This window comes from Miniopterus natalensis, chromosome 8, assembly GCF_054644295.1.
Source record: "Miniopterus natalensis isolate mMinNat1 chromosome 8, mMinNat1.hap1, whole genome shotgun sequence".
Lineage (NCBI taxonomy): Eukaryota > Metazoa > Chordata > Mammalia > Chiroptera > Miniopteridae > Miniopterus > Miniopterus natalensis.
Window position 1 is genome coordinate 45,244,147 of NC_142088.1, and position 12,694 is coordinate 45,256,840.

General features: G+C 37.9%; 1 protein-coding gene across 1 annotated transcript in view; it reads left to right on the forward strand.

Moving 5' to 3' along the window:
- The first annotated feature begins 276 nt into the window (after window positions 1-276).
- Window positions 277-12,694, forward strand: part of SCN1A (sodium voltage-gated channel alpha subunit 1) — a 102,187-nt gene continuing 89,769 nt past the window's right edge. The window contains exon 1 of the mRNA XM_016199328.2: window positions 277-503. The gene's annotated coding sequence lies outside the window, so the exon portion shown is untranslated. The remainder of the gene's footprint in view (window positions 504-12,694) is intronic.

Below are 12,694 nucleotides of genomic sequence, written 5' to 3' on the forward strand. Positions count from 1 at the left end.
TTCATCTTTGAGCCATTAGGTGTTTCCTAGGATAGAAGTATTGGAAACGAAGGAGAAAGAAGAGGGAGGAATAATGAGAGGGCCAAGGGGGAAAAAGGAGACAGAGAAACGAGGCTGAGAAAGAACACTTACAGCTGGCTCCCGGCACCATATTTAACGTTGGCCCACTAGATGGCGATATAATGTAAGGCGCTACCTCGACTTTTTTTTTTTTTTTTTTTTTTAAACAAGCTATTTGCTGATTTGTATTAGGTACCATAGAGTGAGGCTGGGATGAAGCCGAGAGGATAGGATGCTGCAGAGGGCTCTGGTGCATGTGTGCATGTGTCCGTGTGTGTCTGTGTGTGTGTGCTCTGCCCCAGTGAGACCGCAGCCCTTGGAAATACTTGGTCACCTTTTGCAAGAAGGAATCTGAACAATTGCAACTGAAGGCACTTTGTTATCCTCTGGGCTCTGGGAGATGCAGTTCCTCATTGCAGATGGGTAATTTTCCTTTTCATCAGGTAAGCCATCTGGTCGTTTCGTCGCGGCGTTAGACGTGTTCCTTCCAGTTATTCCTCTGGAAAAGGAGCCGGTGGAAATAGGGACTGGGCAGAGCAGGAAGTCCATTTTTGTCTGTGAATTCGGCCCAGCTGGCCCCCTCCTCCCCCTCTTCTCCTCCCCTTCTGCTCTTCTTCCCCTCCCCCCTCCCCTCTCAGCCTTCCACGAACTGAAATGGGGCTTGTTTTGCAGCTCAGCATTTTGATACAAGATGCGATTCCTTGGCCTGAGACAGCTTGGAGCCTGGCCAGCTCCTGCCTTGATCCTATTCAAGGTCTCCTTCTGAAGCCCCCTCCGTCCCTGGTGCTTTAGAGCTGGACTGGCTGCGAATAGAGGTCATAGTGTTCTTAGGGAGGGAGCAAAAATTAGATCTGGGTGTTAAGGCCAGGAGGAGAAGGCAGGACTGCTGCTGGAGCCTCGCACTGCAGGGGTGGTCAGCCTCCTCAGGCTAGGCTGGGCTGTTGAGGAGAAATGCCCGATGGTTTGGGCGAGAAGGGGACAAGATTGATTCCCCCTAACTCCAACCGGACAATGCTAAAAAAGGAGCTTAGGGAAGTGGGCAAGAATCCTGTCTGTGAAATGCCAAGTGGGAAATAATGAGTTACTTTTAATTAGACAGAGGTCACTATCAGCAATGATACTGCAGATGCTGTTCCATTCCCAGTGTGAAGCATCTTGCTTTTCCAAAAGGCACACAAAATGTCTCTGGGTGGATGGGAGGCTTTTCCAAACATTTCATTGTCATGGATTCCCTCTCCTACCTGTTAGAGGCATGTGTTTGAAGTCACCCCCCCACCCCACATTTACTTTTCACGCTTCTCTTTGTTGCTTTCAGTTACTAACTGACAGCTGTCACTCCTCTTTAACAAAGCAACCTAAATAGAATGGTGGCAGGTGCTTTTTACCTGTGCTTTTTGGCTAAAACCAAAGCAGGGTAACGTTCTATCCATATGTGCATGTGACTACCTATTTCTGAGGTGCAGCAGCAAACTTGCAAATTGCCAAACGCTGTTGCTATTCCACTTACAAGATGTAGCTCCTTTTTCTATGGATTTACAGGTTCATGTGGTGTTTCGGATGCACTAGTGTAGTAACAGAACATATTTCTCCATAGAGCACTTTAAATCACCCCAAGAGGATGATGCCAAACAGAAATAGGAAAATTCCATGCTGAGGCTGGTGGTTTCTGCTTTAGGAGCAGTGGGTAGCTTACCTTTCCTATTTGCTGCAATACCTAGCACGCCAGGGTGATGCAAGTGGAGGTTGTGCACGTTCACCAGGCGTCTGACACTTTCTTTCCCCTCAGCTGTGCATTTGGGAAGCAGGGTAGCTGGTGAAAAACTCCTGCAAACCTCCCTTTTGTGGTTGTTGCCTTTTTAGTTGCTGTCAAACCATTGCACCCTTCTTCTAGGAGCAGTGTTGCAATTTAGGCCTTCCTCCACAAAGCTCCTTGAAGAGATTTTTTAGATGGTGTCTATTTTAGGAACATAATGTGTAGACAGGAATGGATGGCCACAGAGATTTACGGGAAAACAATTTCGTGGAGAGGGTGAAGTAACATTATAAACCACTAGAACAGAGCCCCGTAGCTGGTTATATATCACATGAACCCAGCAATGGAATTAGTTTCATTAAACTCACTGCAACTCATGTGATGATTTTTTTTTTTCTTCCCTCTTAACATTGTGCGTCTGTTTTTCCAAGTATTTTTTCAGGCAGCCAGTGAATCCAGAATGCTCATACTGGCAAACATAATTTTTTTGGATTTTTTTAGCTGATGCTAATAGTCTCCATTTACTTCCTGTGATATTTTCTATCTGGGGACTCATTTATTAGGACAGTCTCCCTTTAAGCCATGGACAAGAGGGTTCCTCCATCTATGGGAGGGGAGGGAAGGAACAATTGGAGGCCTAATTAATTATATAGTATCCAGGAAGGCACTGGGGATCTTAGACAGGATTCTGCTTTACCAACCAGAGATACCAGGGTGAAGGGATGGACTAGAGACCCAGAAGTAGTCTTTGGTCACCAACACAGGAAAACTCTGGAGTCTTCCAGAGTTCAGTAAGAAACATTCTAGCTCTTTGTGTAGAGGACACTGTCAGGGAGCCCAGAGATTCAGAGAGGGAAATGGAAGAGCATCTTCTCTGGGGGTTGAGGGAGAAATCTGGGGCTAGTTTGGAGTTATTCCTAGCACTTTACAGACCAGGTGGTCCTCACCAGTTTATATTGGTATGTGCTTGACACATAAAAGCATCCCCCCCAGATTTAGCCTGGGGGCCCATATCAGGTATTTTCCTCTGGGTAGTTGGAGAGACCAAGCCCTCACTTCTTCCCTGTAAGTACCAAGAGCACAAGACCTGATCTCCCAGATACCTTAGAAGTGGGAAAGGGGAAGAAAGGGAGGGTGGAGGGAGAGTGGGAATCAGCAACTGAAGCTCTTAAAATATTCAACTCGGGATCAATGAAGCTGTAGCTGCGAAGTAATCAGTTCCCTTTGAAGTTCTGATTAGCCTATTGAGCATGTTTCACAGCTCACCCTAGATTATGCTGGTTATAGGGTCGAGGTGGGGAAGAGAGTTATTCTGAGAACAACTGTGGTCAGAAAAATAGTTAAGCCAAATTTCTCCCACACAGTGCTTTTCCAACTTTTTCTTTTGGCCATGTTTTGAAGTTCCCAGTTATTAATTATTTTATTTAACAAAGATGGATAGCGTTTATTCAGTGCCAGCCACCATTGCAAGCAGCACTTTACAAATATTTTCTCACTTAATTCCATGAGGTAGGTGCTGTTATTAATCATCAATTTATAGACAAGGAAACCAAGGCACAGTGAGGATGAGTTAACTTGCCCTTGGTCAGACAGTGTGTAAGTGGCAGAGCTGAAACTTGAACCCAGGTAGTCTGGCCGCAGTGTCTTGCCCTTCCAATCACCTGTGTGATGGTAGAGCTCTGGCTTAGCCCTGACTGATAGTCAGGACTCAGGTTGGTGTGGTCTGTACATGGCAGCTGTAATTCATCTACTTTCTCACATGCCGGAATTTCAAAATGCTTTATTTGGTTAAGAATGATTCCCTAAATCTATAGTCATTCATTAAAAAAAACACACAAAAAAACAGCAAATGAATGTGCCCTCTTCTAGCATAAGACAGTCCCTACTCTAGGTGCTGGAATGTGGTAAACAACAAAAATTCCTGCCCACATGGCGTTTTCAGTCTAGTGATGGAGTTAGGCAGTAGGCAAATCAATGTGTAAGGAAATAACAGTGAATATGCTTTCTTTGAAGAAAAATATAGCAGGGTAAGGAGATAGTGAGGCAAGAGCAGCATGAAGGAAGAAAATGTTACTGGACCAAAGGAAGATCAGTTTGCCTGTGGACATCAAAGCCCAGTAAAACAGGAATAGGACACAGGAGTTTGCAGCAAAGAAAGCAACACTTATTTTTAGGAAGTAGCCCAGCCGAAGAAAGACAGGTTAGCTAATGCTCAAAGACGTGGCTCCCCAGAGGCTCCCAGGGGATGGGTTAAATCATTAATCTTGGTGACTAAGGGAGTTAGGGCTGTGGTCAGGGTGGTAGCCTCTACTGATTGGTCAGCGCTGGGTAGGAGGTAGTTGATCAGCACATGGCATCCCTTTGTCTGGTTTTGCCACTTTTCTGGGCCTGGAGCTAAAACACAACTAAGGCCTAGATGTTATCTCTGGTTTGATGAAACTCTACGTCTGGGGTCAACAGACCCAGGCTTTGTTCCTAAGATTATTGAATCAGAACCTCATTGTCCTCAGGGCTTAATGATTAAGGGAGTGAACCGACCTGCAGGACAAGGAGTCAGGGTGCTGCACAAGGTCAGTTTAAAACAAAAGGAAAGAAACAGAAAAGGTCATATTAAAGAAGTGAAGTTTTTAAGCTATTACAAAAATGCTGTTTAGGAGGTGCAGATAGTGCTTTTTATCTGAATGAAGTGAAAGAAGAGCATTCTGGGCAGAGAAAAGGGAGGAAACACAAAGTTCCCAAAGGGCACAGTGTCTCAAGGGTATAAGGAATGGCACCTGTTTTGTGATCATGAGAGCAGAAGAAATGGAAGGAAACAGACCATACAGGTGACCAGCCTGATGCGTGGAGTTGCTGAGCACGCTCTAATTGTCCCTGGCTTTTACCAAAAAAAAGCCCCAAAACCAAAAAACAAATTTAGGAGCAATTTAAGTCTCATATTAATGGTGACAAGTTACTAGGTTTAGAAAAACAGTCACCTGGCAGGGTGTGGCTCAGTGGTTGAGCGTCGACCAGGATCCAGGTGATCGGGGTTCGATTCCCAGACAGGGCACATGCCCGGGTTGCAGGCTCGATCCCCAGTCGGGGGTGTGCAGGAGGCAGCCGATCAATGACTCTCTCATCATGGATGTTTCTCTCTCTCTCTCTCCCTCTCCTTTCCTCTCTCTGAAATCAATAAAGATATGTTTTTAAAAAACCAAAACAACAAACAGCCATTTTCACATGCAAAAAAAGTTTTAACAATTTTTGTTAAGTTCTTTGAAACATGCTATGGTTCCTAGAATACAGGGAAATTGACTGAAAAGCATTTAAAAGACACTATTGATGAAAAAAATCTGTTTGAATGAAATTATTGGTTAGCTTGCTGCAAATTATCAGTTAAAATAAAAATAGCCCCAGTGACCCAATCAGTCTTCTTGCACATAAGGATTTACCCTGAGATGACTGAGGATGGAGACCAGCCTCTACATACCCCGGAGTGGTCAGGGCACTGCAGTTCCTCAAATCATCTTCTGAAAATTAATTAATGTGATTTCAAAGTAGTATAGTAAAATAAAAACATTCGCTTTCAGTTTTTACCTGTATTAAAACTTTTGTTACATTTCTGTTTCTTCAAAATTTACATTCTAATGGTTTATGCTTTTATATTTTCTGGCTATTTGCTTCTACTCTTTCGCAGTTACCTACCAGCCTTATAGTTCCTCTCTAGCAAATGTGAGTTTCTATTCTAACTGAGAATAGAACTTGGTTCTTATTTTATCCCTACAAGGGGTAAAAACTCCTCTCCTTGCCCTCTCATATGGCCTCTGCCTCCTTTGGTGCTCCATCTACAATCTTGCTTTAATTTTGATGAAATATCTATAATATTTGATTTAATCTTTTCTTTTGTCACTTGTGATTTTGTGTTATATATAAAAAATCATTGCCTAATCCAAAGTCATGAAACTTTACTTCTATATTCTTTTCTACACGTTTTATAGTTTTAACACTTACATTTAAGTCTATGATACATTTTGAGCCAATTTTTGTATATAATGTGAGGTAGAGGTCTAACTTCATTTTTTACATGTTGATATCCATTTGTCCCAGCGCTATTTGTTTAAAAGACTATTCTTTCCCCCATGGAGTTGTCTTGTTAATCTTGTTGGTTGTGCCATATTTATGTGCATCTGTGTTTTAGCAAATTACTATTAACAACACTTTTATACACTGGGTGCTAGGGACAACTTTTTTATTTAAAAAAAGAGCAGTGATAGTCTTTCTTGAGAATTCACATAACTTTAAAGTAAAAGAAAATTGACCCATATGCCATTATCTTTTTTTAAAAAAAATTAACTTTATTGTTGAAAGTATTTCAGATGTCCCCTTTTGTTCTCCCTTGACCCCTTCCACCCCCCCCCCCCGCACCCACTCCCATACCAGGCCATCACTACTTTATTGTCTGTGTCCACGGGTTATTCATAATATGAATATAAATTCTTAGGTTAATCTCTTCCCGCCCACCCACTCACCCCCACCTTCCCTCTGAGATTCCTCAGTCTGTTGCATGTTTCTGTCTCTGGGTCTATTTTGTTCAGTTTATTTTGCTCATTAGATTCCACATATGAGTGAGACTGTGTAAAACTGAATAAGGAAGAATCAGAAAACCTGAATAGGACAATAACAATTGATGAAATTGAAGCAGTAGTAAAAAAACTCCCAATAAACAAAAGCCTTGACCCAGATGGCTTCACAGGAAAGCTTTACTGAGCATTCTACTTCTTATTACAGCAGTCCCTTTAACATTTCTTGCAATGCTGATTTAGTGGTGAAAAACTCCTTTAGCCTTTTTTTTTTTTTTGTCTGGGAAGCTCGCTATTTCACCACCTATTTTGAATGATAACCTTGCTGGATAGAGTAGTCTTGGTTTCAGATCCTTGCTTTTCGTTTTCTTGAATACTTCATGCCATTACCTTCTGGCGTTTAGAGTTTCTGATGAGAAAAATCAACTGACAGCCTTATGGGAGCTCCTTTGTAAGTAAGAGTTTGCTTTTCTCTTGCTGCATTTAAGATTCTCTCTTTGTCTTGAATTTTTGGCATTTTAATTATGATGTGTGTGGGCGTGGGCCTCTTTAGGTTGTTCTTGCTTGGAACTCTCGATGCTTCCTCAACTTGTGTGTCTTTTTCCTTCAGCAGATTTTAACTCTTAAACACTTTTTTGACCTAACTTCATGTCAAAAAATTCTAATTGAAAGTATATTCATTTTTTTACTCTACTGGAAATTTAATAAGATAATGAGGTACAGTTCAGTAATAAGCTAATATTTTAGAGAAAGATTACTAGTTATTTCTAAGAAACACCTCTAATGTATTGCACATGCTTTATCAAACTTTATACAGACATTATCCATGTTCTTTATGATATACGTTGCTAGTCTGTTTTTGTTTCATAAACACCATCAGAAGGAAACTGTTGAACTTGAGATACAGAAATTCCATTCAAAATGGGTTGGTTGTTGCATTAGCTTGCTAGGGCTGCCATAACAAAATAGCACAGAACCAATAGCTTAAACAGCTGAAATTTATTTCTCACAGTTCTGGAGGCTAGAAATCCAAGATCAAGGTGTTGGCAGATGTGTTTTTTTCCCAAAGCCTCTCTCCTTGACTTGCCCAGGGTGGCCTTCTTGATGTATCCTCAGGTATATTTTTTTTCCTCTGTATGTGTGTGCATCCCAAGGGTACTTTTTTGGATCCAAATTCCCTCTTTTTATAAGGATAACAGTCAAAATGTAAAAGGGGCAACCCCAACAGCCTCATTTTACCTTACTCACCTCTGTAAAGTCCCTATCTCCAACAACAGTTACATTCTGAGATATTAAAGGTTAGAGCTTCAACACATGAATTTTGAAGGGTTCACAATTCAGTCCATAGCAGTTGTCTTTGGTTACACTTATGATTGCTAAAATAATGAGCAAAGAAGATTGAAACTGATAAGTCATTTTTTGTTGCTAAGAAAATTGTTGTCATACTATGGTGGATTTTTATTATTCATGCCTTCTTTACACTGGATAATATGGAGTTTTCTGTGTATTTGTTAATAGTCCAATGAAGGCAATTAATTGGGCTTGTATTTAAAGAAGCATGATGAATAAGAAAGCAGAAGTAATATGGTGATGATATTGATTTCACTTGTAAGCCTATAAAGGCATGTTTATCTTCATAATCTATGATAAGTTTACTATGCTAAGGCTCTTACTTGTTTCAAAGATATAAGTGACAAAACAATATAAAATATTGGGTATTCATGAGGAACTTGTAAGTAAAATAATTTCAAACTGTATAAGCAACTTTAACAGGATAATTTAAATATAAAAGCAATGTTTTGGAAAGTTAATACAGCTTACAAAGTTGAGGAGTAGCTAAAATCTAGACACTGGAAATGGCAAGAGTAAGGAGAGCTGTAACAGTCAGGAAGCCTAGATTTTAGGCATTTTGGTGGTTTCTGCCAGGTGCTGCTATCTCCTGAAATGAATTAGTTCAATTGCTTTCAGAATTTTTTTTTTTTTTTTTTACATTATTGAAGATTAAAATCTTAGGAAGTGAGCATCTGGTTGATCAAGTTTGGATTATGAATCTGATCCCTTTAGTTACGGGTAAACTGGACCCCTTGACTGAGAGTCCCACCAAATTATTTCCCCACTCAGGAGGACTAATTCCACTCAAACAAAATTGAAAATAGCCTGAATTTAGAAGAATTATTAGAAGAAAATAGCCTGAAATTAGAAGAATTATTAAATAAATCATGACCTATGCAAAAAATGAGATGTTATAAAGCCATTAAACATAATGTCTCAAGGAATATTTACACCTATTGCAACTGCTCAGAATATAATGATGCATTAAAAAGTACCATGTAAACATATCTATCTAGTTTATTTCAAAGAAAAATAGAAAACAAAAAAAGATATATTAGCTTAGGGAGAAACCTGGAAATAATGTGATCATTGTATCTGGTGTATGGGATCAAAATGTCCATTTCCTTCTTTATAAAGTGAAAAACAAAACAAAACAAAAGAATGTTACTGCCTTGGCCAGGTAGTCAGTTGGTTAGAGTGTCATTCTGATACACCAAGTTTGTGAGTTCGATCCCAAGTCAAGGCACATAAAAGAATGAACCAATGAGTGCATAAATAAGTGGAATAACAAATTGATGTTTCTTTCTCTCTCTCAAGTCAATAAATAAAAATTAAAAAAAAATAAAATATTGCATTTTGTTTTTATAATAAAAATAATACATGCTAATTATATAAAGCAAAAAGAAAACTATTAAAGGATAAAGGTGATAAAATAACCCCAATAATTCTGCATAAGCAAAATTATCAGTATTAATTTATTTTATATACCAAAATATTTTTGATACAAAATCTCCAAAATAAGCATATATTGCTTTATTAATCAAAATAAAAGTTAGCAAGTATTATTTTTTAATGTAATTGGGTAAGGCTTTGGACTTTTTTGTGGCTTCTGCAAGGTGTACTTATTGTTAAATCCTACCCAAGGGTATGTTTATTGATTTTAGAAAAAGGAAGGGAGAGAGAGAGAGAAACATCAATGTGAGAGAGAGACATTGATAGGCTGCCTCCCTTAAGTGCCCTGACTGGGATCGAACTCACAACTTAGGTGTATGTGCCTTGATTGGGAATCATAATTTTTTGGTGTATGAGATGACACTCAAACCAACTGAGCTACTTGGCCAGGGAAAGGTGTACCTTTTTATACAAAGATATGTATTATATTGCTAATCAAAACAGTAAACTCAAAGTTATTGAGGTAACAGATAAATGTTTGAATATTTTATTAGCCCCCAAACACTCTATAATAAAATTATAGTATTTTGAAAATTTTGTGACAATAAATGAGCTTTGGGAAAGGGTCTAATATAAAGTTAGTTTTAAAATGTCTAAGGGCTGTTGTCCTGGAAATTGTATAATTTGGTAATGTGCATTTTCCCTTTAGAATTTAGCAGAATTTTAGGAAAGTTATTATATACTCATGGAGCATCTACTATTCCCAATGAATAGTTTCAGTAAAAATTGACCTCAGATTGAGAACATTAAAAAACAAACAAACCACTCTGGCCAGTTTTGCTCAGTGGTTAGAGTGTCCACCTGTGGACCAAGGGGTCGCAGGTTCGATTTCCCTTCAAGGGCACAAACCTGGGTTGCAGAATCCCTGCCCCTGGTTGGGAGAGTGCAGGAGACAACCAATCGATGTGTCTCTCTCGCATCAGTGTTTCTCTCTCTCTTTCTCTCCCCCTCCCTCACTCCCTTTCACTTTCTAAAAAATTCAATGTAAAAAAAAATCCTCAGGTGAGGATTAACAAAAAACAAACAAATAAACCTGTAAATACTAACACAGTATGTACATAAAATTTTAAGCTATATAGAATTCAACTCATCAAATTGGCAAAATCAAGTTATAAAATTACCACAAATGGAATGACAAGAGTAAATTAACAGTGTATACTCTTATACTCTTGAGCCAGAGGAGGCAGAGTGGAGCAATGAGGGTAATTATTAGTATCTGGTGCGTTTGGAGATGTGAAATTATTTGTGTTGAGGGTGTAGTGGGAAGAACCTGTGTGAAAGAGAATAAATGTTTATGACAAGTCTTAGATTAAAATATCTGGCTTATTTTAAGCAATTATTAATAATATAAAAATTAAAGAGAAATGTTGAATAAAAAAAAAAGAACCGGAGTTCAGGGTTTTTAATTATATATTCAGGAAGAAGAGAAAACTAAGAGAGTTCTGTTACATCAAATATTTCAATCAAAGAAATTCAGTGAATTTGAAAATACTGGAAAGAGTTACTTTAAGCCTTGATAAATGCTACCAGGCAGCAGTTTTGATATTACCCTGGAATGTGATATGCCATTTTAAAGGCCAGTGGTATTTTGGGCTATGTATGTCAGTGTGTTAGGACAAAACCAGAGAGACAACAGACTGGTTTTCAGTCTAGAATACCATAATTTCTGTGCTACATGGGCCTCGGCGTTTCAGGTTTCGGGTGATTTGAGAAGTATGAAAGATTGCACACCATTTTTTTTTAAAGGCATTTAGAGGATTATAGATCAACCTGTATGAATGAAGAGTGCCTTTTGAAGAAACTCCAAAATGGAAGTTTGAACATAGTGAAGAAGTTGGATAGAAGTAAACAAAGAAAAAGAAAACAAGAGGGTGAGCTCCATAAAACTCTCTCTGGAATAACAAAGAATGGAATTTCAACTCTCTCTTCTCTGGGGCCAAACCTTATTTTACTGCTTTTCTTTACTCATATATTTTTTTCATTCCTAGGCATTTTGTTTTAACCTCTGGTTTTGCATTTCATTTCTAACCCTCCCTCCACCCAGTGAGTTATGTAAAAATATTTCCACAGTTGTGTTCTGTGCATGTTCATAGTCTTTGATTCATATAGAATATAATCCAAGAAACAAAAAAATTATTAACATGATTTCAGCACGTATTTTCAAAGCATGGTCCACAGACCCCCTTGAAACCTTTTAGGGAGTCCATCACATCAAAACTATCTTCATAATAGTACAAAAACATTTTTTGCCTTTTTCACTTTATTGACATTTGCACTTATGATGCAAGAACAATGAAAACTACCTTAGCAGTTGTCAAGGCAGTGACTCCAAAATGCAGTAGTAGTCATTGTATTCTTCACTGCCATTCACTCCCAGTAAAAATAAGTAAGTAAATAAATAAAATTAAAAGCCAGTTTTACTAAAGAAATGTCTTCGGTGAAGCAATAAAAAGTATTAATTCTCATCTAGACAAGCAATTACACATATTTTAAATATTCTGTGTGCTGAAATGAGACGTACACATAAAGAATATCAGCCACATGCTAAATTATGATGATAGTTGACTCAAAAGAAAATTCCCCCCAAAAAACCCACAAAAAACATGTGCGATTGTTTGAGTTGCAAGCCAAACTAACTGCTTTTCTATGGGACACCATTTTTACCTGAAGGACTGACTGATAGACAAATTGTGGTTATTCAGACTTGGTTATTTGACAGATGATTTTTCAGAAATGAAGTGAGCCTGTCATTTCAAGAAAAAATAACTGACAATATTTGTTACCAATGACAACATTTAAACTTTCAAAAGAAAAATTAGAATTTTGGAAAACTTGTATTTGTCACCATGAGCTCAACAACTTCTCAAAACTTAAAAGATTTTCTGATGTGATTAGTGGTGATGTTAGCAGATGGATAATGAAATGTTTCAACATTTCAAAGATCTGCATGACTTATCAACCAATATTTTACAATGGATAACGATATAAAATCATGCATGGATAATGGATCCATTCAAAGTGCAAGATAAACAGATTTTAGCATAGCAGAAACAATGAGTTTATTGATATGGTTTCAGATTCTCTACTTCTCTAGTTTTGATAGAAAACTAGAAGACTATTAACAATTATGTAAAGAGGCTATTAAAGTTTTCCAGCTACATATCTATGTGAGGTCAGATTTTCTTCATCAGATGTAAATTAAAACAGATTGAATGCAAAGCTGATTTAAAAATCTAGACTTTAAAGCATATAGTAAGCATATATTAAAAATGATGTGAAAATTTATAAAATAATACCACTCAGATTTTTTTAGGGCTATGACTATTTTTCACCTAATATATTATTTTGTTAACATGCTATTGGTTTGTTATTATTTATAAATGAATTAAAACATTTTTATGATTTCTCCATTTTAATTTCTAATACAGTAAATATCAATAACCTTAACCCACATAAATAAAATATGTGAATATTACTGATCCTAAGGAAATCAATATACTTAGTCATATGCACTAATCTCAATGAAAATTCAATACTC